This window comes from Ostrea edulis, chromosome 1 (genome assembly GCF_947568905.1).
Source record: "Ostrea edulis chromosome 1, xbOstEdul1.1, whole genome shotgun sequence".
NCBI lineage: Eukaryota > Metazoa > Mollusca > Bivalvia > Ostreida > Ostreidae > Ostrea > Ostrea edulis.
The window spans coordinates 98,854,521-98,863,018 of NC_079164.1; the positions used below are offsets into that span (position 1 = coordinate 98,854,521).

The 8,498-nt window shown below is 36.7% G+C and overlaps 1 long non-coding RNA gene across 1 annotated transcript; it reads right to left on the reverse strand.

The window, feature by feature from the left end:
- Window positions 1-2,678: 2,678 nt before the first annotated feature.
- LOC125671220 (uncharacterized) lies at window positions 2,679-5,226 on the reverse strand. The gene is made up of 2 exons (XR_007368548.2): window positions 5,083-5,226; window positions 2,679-3,222 (listed from the first exon to the last, which is right to left on the reverse strand). It is a non-coding gene; the product is annotated as an uncharacterized LOC125671220 (long non-coding RNA).
- Window positions 5,227-8,498: the final 3,272 nt, after the last annotated feature.

An 8,498-nucleotide genomic window follows, 5' to 3' on the forward strand; every position in this document is an offset into this window, starting at 1 on the left:
AAGCAAGCACTATAAGAATTTTTCCGACTCAGCTATTTGAGAAGAGATTACATTCTGTAGTTTATATGGCGTTCTCATCGAAATTCTTCTTTTTTTTTTAAATCCTACATCAAACAGTTGCATGCAGATTAGCAGAATGAATGAATATACCAATTCGTACCTACCATGTTACAGCAAATTCCCTGTCCTATAGCGAAATAGGGACCCTCTTGCAGCAAACTTACCTTTTCTCACAAGTCCCATTCCTCAAAATGATCTTACGGCAAATATACATGATAAATAAGACTCTGGCAGGAAGAAAAACCAATTTGGAAGCACTTCAGATCACTCCAGAATGAATTACGGGCCATAAGCGCTCCCTCAAACCATTCATTTTCCCGCATTTGGATATTGCTTCGGTGTCAATTGCAGGGTCGTTGATTACTACTCTCTTCAAAGGCGTCCAGTCAGATCAGTTATTGACAGAGTTTACCGAAATAGCTTGATATGTTACCCTCTCTGATTTATGGTTCTATTTTGCAATCTGGTACCATTTACTGGAGAACAGCGACTATCCTCAGCCCGGCTGCTGATCGGTTGATAACAGTTGCATAATTGGACATTGCTTTCATTATCAAGTCCAATATCACTTGTCCACAGGAAAACATCCGAAAAGTCTAAGAAATTTTCCCCAATTATGTTTTGATACAAAATGGAAGGAAATAGACCCAACACGGCACGCAAAGACGGAGCATTAGAGTTCAGAGGGCCTAACACATCTTCCTGCATTATTAACGATGGAAAAGGGGAATCTAAATTAACAAAACCTATGGTAACACGTATAAACTCAGGACAGACTTGGAGGGAGTGCATAACCTCCCAAATATAGATAAAGACATGAATAAGATATTTTCTCTGAGCCAACTTCACCTCAATTAGCACCCCACCCCACCCCCCGAAATCCAGGAACTTCGCTCCCTGGGACCATCTCGAGGCTTCACCCTAGATACTTTGCTTTAACGATGCGCCCCCCCCCCCCCCCTCCTCCTCATTCATTTCTTTCACCCCACTTACTATATGTTTTTTTTTTATCTACAGACGAGCAGAATTGGGAAGACCATTAATTGAAAGAAATTCGAAGATTTTTGACATTTTACTCAGTTAAAGACGTATACTACCCTATATTATTTTCTTGAACAATTAATGTTTTATTCAAGTTAGGACATACCTTCAGAATATATACCAAACACTGACCTTCTCTCTGGCGACTCTCGGGTGACCACTACTGTCCAAGAACTGTTTAATTCTTGTCGTCTCCATGTGTATTCCATAATTCATCACTCCAGCTCTAACTCAAATAGGCGCAGTACATTTTACATGCACCCGATTGCACACATCTACTTGAACTCCAGATCAACTGGATTTATAAAGCATACTATCCGTGGGAAAATTCAGAATACAGGCCTGCAATAATCAAGTTAAAGTTCAGAACTATATAAAAGCATCGTGTTTCAATTATGAAAACACAGGATTAGCCAGAACAATCGATTTTAAATGGCTTATTGTTCTTGTTGATAGGTAATTACACAACCTTATTAGGTTCATCTGGCTTAAAATGAAGGCTTTTTACAAAGATTACGATCGAAGAAACGGCGACAAACTATCTTATTAAGCCTCCAAATGCACGCCCCAGAGAATTCTACCGATGTACCCCCAGAACATTCTCCTGACCAGACTGATGTTACCCAGAGAATTTTACCGATGTACCCCCAGAGAATTCTACTGAGGTACCTTAGAGAATTTTACTGATGTACCCCAGAGAATTTTACTGATGTACCCCCAGAGAATTCTACCGATGTACCCCCAGAACATTCTCCTGACCAGACTAATGTTACCAGAGAATTCTACCGATGTACCCCCAGAGAATTCTACCGATGTACCCCCAGAGAATTCTACTGAGGTACCCTAGAGAATTTTACTGATGTACCCCAGAGAATTCTACCGATGTACCCCCAGAGAATTCTACCGATGTACCCCAGAGAATTTTACTGATGTACCCCAGAGAATTCTACTGATGTACCCCCAGAGATTTTTACTGATGTACCCCAGAGAATTTTACTGATGTACCCCAAAGAATTTTACTGATGTACCCCAGAGAATTCTACTGATGTACCCCAGAGATTTTTACTGATGTACCCCAGAGAATTTTACTGATGTACCCCCAGAGAATTTTACTGATGTACCCCCAGAGAATTTTACTGATGTACCCTAGAGAATTCTACCGATGACCCCCAGAGAATTTTACTGATGTACTCCCAGAGAATTTTACTGATGTACCCTAGAGAATTCTATTGATGTACCCCAGAGATTTTTACTGATGTACCCCAGAGAATTTTACTGATGTACTCCCAGAGAATTTTACTGATAGGACTACTAACAGACTGGTGCAGACCAGAAATTAAGGACTTAGCACTAACAGACTGGTGCACATTGTAAAGGACTACTAATAGTAGCCAATCGGAGGATTTGACAGATGAAGATCAGAAATTTCTACTGACAAGACTGATGCCAAGAGGATTCTTTAATTCAATTTCACAATGACTAACTTCCCTCCTTCTCCAAGGATTTCATTCACCAGATTGATAAAGTTCAGTCCAAGAGATTCAACAGACTGATGTAAATGTAAACACAAGATAGAAGAGACTGCCTGGTCTGATTTATTATAAATTCAAACTTTGCTATACACAACTTTCTACAAGTCTTTTCCTATTCTGTCACCAATTAAATCCTCTTTTGACCACATAGATTCTCCAAATCGATAAAATCTTCTGTGTTTGTAATCATTATAAACAAATTCTTTGAACCTTCCTTTCGTTAAATCATCCTTAAATCGACGACTTTTCCCAATAATTTGAAACTGCCGATGTCTCTTCTTACTGGTACATTCCACAAATGTTTGACCATGTCTGCTAACGAAATAACAATGTCTGCATCTTAACTTAGGAACGCCCCTCGGCTGATATGCTCGTGTTTGTTCTACTGTGATCGTAGAAGGCACGAGGAACTGTTGTGTGGGTCTAAATATTGTTTGATTTGAACTGATGAAGGGACATCTCTGGTAAGTTGTACAGAGGCACCTGCTGATGGTGTTGGTTTGTAGTATTGGAGAGAAGAAACTTCTGGCTGCTCTCAGAGCAGTGGTTGACAGCGAAATCATTGCAAAAGTCCACAGCAGAATCTAATCTACAAATGGTAACATGAATTATTAAAATATTCCCATGTGGATCTAATTAAGGGTAGTTTCAGTTAGCAACCTCTTTTCCCCATAATATACTGCCCTTGTCCAATAGTAGCACCGTCATAATATACTGCCCTTGTCCAATAGTAGCACCGTCATAATATACTGCCCTTGTCCAATAGTAGCACCGTCATAATATACTGCCCTTGTCCAATAGTAGCACCGTCATAATATACTGCCCTTGTCCAATAGTAGCACCGTCAACATGTATGTAAAATCCTTTCAATTGGCCTATATACAGTCTGATTAAAACCACCCCATTCTCCTTACACTGCTGAGTGTAAGGAGAAGGGGTGTGTGTGTAATCAGACTGGTCTAGATATAAAGATCTTTAAAATAAAATGTTAAATTTCAAAGGTTCAGAGGTGTTGAAAACTTTTGTCCCAGTTAGAAAATTAAGAACCACTGGCCTTAATGGTCATCGGAATATTACGTAATGAAAACCTTAAATCAGAAGAGTTGTATGATAATGGTGCACGGTGGGAATTTTTCATTCAAACAATGAGAACCAGATGAAGTTTTTATGATATGAAGCAATATTCATTTCTTCGGACTTCTGCTTTATGCCCTGGAGAAGTAAGTAATTTATCAATAACCTTAATCTTGGCCAAATGACCTTTTTTCACAGTCACACATATTGCCTGGTCATAAACAACCTTTACATATATAAAGTTCATACTGTCTCTCACAATTTACAAGTTATGACAAAGAACATACACTTCTAACCAGTGACCTTGATCTTGACCAACAGGCCAGGATAACTGTGTATCTATTTTTACCCTAGTGATATTAACCTTCACTAAATGACCTTGATTCAGGGTCATGACACAGTGTTAGCAACCATTGCACCAAGTATCACTATCAATGGTATTTCTATAATAAAGCTAGTTTTGGAACAGATATTTACATTTTTTTAAGACCTTGACCAAATGGTTTGGGGTCATGACAAATTGTGTGGTCAAAAGCAATTTATATGCCAAATATGACTCTCTTGTGTTTCTACATTACTATCAGTATGTGTTGGCTTAGACAAATATTTCTTCTTGAAAAATATTACAAAGTAACCTTGACATTGCCTAAATGACATTGCTTGTGAGTCATGAAATTTTTTTTCAAACAAATACCTCTCCATTACATAGTTACACAGTTCTGTTCTGGACACACAGCGGGATAGGAGGGCAGACGATAGACAGACAAAATTGGATGAACACAAAGACATGATGATTCCTGAACATCTGTATATCATGTCCAAGCTTTCTTTACTGAGCACCTAGTGTGTAAGCTAGATGTTCAAGCTTTCTTTAGTGAGCACCTAGTGTGTAAGCTAGATGTCAAAGCTTTCATTTATGATAACCAAGTTAACTAGCCTATATATTTTGGTTTTCTTTCCTTATGTATACCATTCTCCTTATGCCCTGTTTGGATTCTGAATTAGAAATAAATCTATTCAGCTGATGAGCTGTTCTATATAATACATGAAATATGCAACTCAACTCTGGCAAAGGCCTGAAAGGGTTTGTAAAAAAAAAAAAAAAAAATCCCTCTTCATTTGAAATAATATTGTTTTCCTGTTTCAGTTATCTCAAATCTTGTGACTGACTGCCAATACCCCCTCCCCCGCCATAACTCCAAATGTAAAAAAAAAAAAAAAAAAAATCAAAAGCCTTGCCTTTCAGTTTCATCTGAATTTCCTCTGCTGAAATTATCGAACATCTTAAATCTAAAGCCAACGACCATTTATCTTGAAAATACGTAAGATCAAATGAGTTTTCCTCCTAAATATAACAAGAGGTATCATATTTTACCTTTCTGTAACTGTTCGAGCCTAGATAAGACAAAGGTGGCGCATAATAGTGTCCTTCCAAACTTGAAATACCGGAAATCAAAACCTATTCCGATTCTGCATTTAGATATTTGTGGACGAAATCAAACAATTTGTACCAAGGTTATTCGCGTATAACGTAGATTTTTATATTCCCAGAAATACGAACAAATCATGGATTTTTATTCCTTATATTGTATGTTTGGTAATTCAACTTGTTTCTTTTATAGACGAACAATATATGGGATCATATTTATTCGGCGACAGATATTAAAACTGATGAGAATTTATTCTTATCTTTCAGGGTGTTCACAGAAATCGAAATTGTAAACTTTGCAAATTATCATTATATATATAAATTACAAAATATAAAGGAAATCATCTGTCGCGGAATACTTATAAAGCTATCTGGATTAATGTACACGAAGCAGAAAAACGGATTGCGTGAAAAATACAGAGCATATCATATGGAAAAGAAATGGAAATTGTTTGAACCATTGAAAACTCAAGTATAATCTAAAGTAGTTTTATTGTCCTGCAATGTTTATTCTTTACTATCATTTAATATTATGTGTATAGTATCATATTAATATTATAATCCCTGTATTCATAATTGTTATAAATATATAGGTCGGATCATGCATAAATATATTCAACACTGGACAAGTGACGTGAGTATCTAGATACTGACCAGTGTCACAGTAGATGCCATCTATCTAGAGATTTCTCCAAAGCAATTTGACAGTGTGACCCTATCTTCGCCTACTCAATAAGCTTAAGTCATATGCACAGGTGTTAGGCGTGTTGAAATGGATTCAACCGCGGATTTTCTGATTGCAGAGGGCACATGTCAAAGACAGTTTTTCTGAATGGTTACCAGTAGCGAGCGGAGTGTCACAAGGTAGCTGTCTAGGGCTTGTTTTGTTTGTGGCGTATATCAATGACTTATCAAGTATTGTGAAATCGCTGTGTGAGATATTGACGACACCAAAGTTTTCTCATGTGTTTATAACTTAGATCCAATCAGGCGTGAACAGTCTTGTGACATGGGCTGACACTTGGTGACTTCCATTCAATGCGGACAAGTGCCACGTACTCCATTTGGGTCACAATAACTTCAATTATACGTACTGCGTGAAGAAACACGCCTCGTATGTTGTAGTGAAGCTGGATGCCTCCGAGTTTTAAAAAAAATTTAGGTGTTCTAGTTGAAAACAAATTCAAGTTTTTTTTAACAAGACAAATAGGCTTATCGGCCTCATTCGTAGATCATACACATGAAAGGTGAAGATAACAAACAGTGATCAATCTCATAAATCCTATAAGCAATACAAAATAGATAGTTGGGCAAACACGGACCCCTGGACACACCAGAGATGGGATCAGGCGTCTAAGAGGAGTAAGCATCCTCTGTCGACCGATCACACCCGCCGTGGGCCCTATATCTTCATCAGGTAAACGGAGTTATCCGTGGTCAAAATCAGTGTGCCAAGAACTGCCTAACAATCGATATGAAATACGTCAAACAGCATTTGACCCAATGATAAGTTGTGTTGGCAAACCAGATCGCTATAACCAGTGATTTTTCAATATTTTTCAAAAGGGTTCTGTGGCTTTTGAATTGGGAAAATTTGTCAACATTTTGATCAAATTGGGAAAACCTTGCCATTATTGCAAATATGCTAAGTATATCAAACCAAACAAGAAATCAAACCCAAATAAGGTCAACTTGATGTCATTCTTCTTTTATTTTACATACTTCACTTTCTTTTCTTTAAGCTCTTAAAATTTTCGACTATTCTTTCTAAATCATCTAGAATTGATGCATCTTTGTGATGTCGTACATAAATTATTCAGTTTAACAAATACGTTTTTCACCAGTTTTTATTATTGGGAAAAGTGCAGGTTAATTTGGGAAAAAATTGGTCTTTTTGGCGAGGGGAAAGGGCCGTTATTCGGACCTAAAATGAGTGTTTAAAATCCCTGATAGCGACCAGAGAATTTGCAAAATGTTGACTTTAATCGAGATTGTTGAAACCCCTGCCATCAACTTGTTTGTCAGCAGCCTGCCTCCGATTTAAAAATTGATCGTACGTAGAACAAGCTCTTGTGTATCGAATCAGTTGAGATTTATGCTGGTATTTCGTCTACTGCATGTCTTATCATACATTGATATCTTAATATCTACAATTGATTTGTACATATTTATGAATTAGCAGATTTTTTTTTACACTGTTGACAATTAAAATTTGTCATTTCAACAAGTTTTTATCTATTTTCATTATTCTGCAAGACGAAAATGTGTGATTTTCTTATGTTAATTAACATATACTTCTGTTTCTGTATGTCCAGCACCTTTAGAATAAAAAGGTGACAACATTCACATTTTCTTGGTTATTAATTAAATTTAACTATATTGAGTGGAAATAAAGTTTTTCCACTTTCAACCATTATTATTGATAAGTCACACGAGGATGGAGAGGACAAATCTCATGTTTTCAATATATATACAAAATTATATGCATTTTGTCTTTCTTATGCTTATACCGTAATTCATGAACAGTGCCTCGGTCAGGAGAAAGGCCTCCTAGTTCCTGAACCTGATATCATATGATATGCATTATTAGACTGTACATGTCTACCCCCCCCCCCCCTTCTACAGTCTACTTGGGTTCCGATTGCGGAGTCAGTGGAAGTAATTACTCATGTTATATAGAAGTTCATAGCGAGATACTTAAAATTGACTTGGCGCCGGGGGTATATTAGGGACTCAGTCTAACTTGTTGGAGTAACAAATTTTCGGTACATAAATGCGCAAAAAAATATAATAAAATAAATAAAAATAAATAAATTTATTAAAAATATTAAACAACAAAAATGTAGGGGTTTGTAAGAACGTCAATTATTGCAAAGTGTTTTATGTATCAGAAAATATGTAAGTACTAAGAAATGACAGGTCCAATGAAGAGTTAATGTCTTTCGCCGTGGACGATTTTCTTTTGTGATGTCGGTCGAGTTGTTTCTTTGAGAACATGACTGCCCGGCTGCCCCTAAATAAGAGTGTTTCCTTTGAAGTTTTACGCAGGAAACTCTTTTGAGAATCTTCATCTCAAAAACTACAAGTGTAGAATTACAAGCATCCTCATGTAGAGCACAGGAATCGGTAATTTTATCTATCAATAATAGTAGGGATCTATACGCATATTATAACACCCCTTGATTCAATTTCAATTTATTTACTGATTCACCAAGCATATTGGCATACAATCTTGTTACACAGTACGAGATATATAATGACAATAAACTAAATACTAACAGTTCATTCACATGTATATATGTAAATCCAAGTATATATATTTGACATGTACGTGTACCTGTGATATTAGACTGTGTGTATGC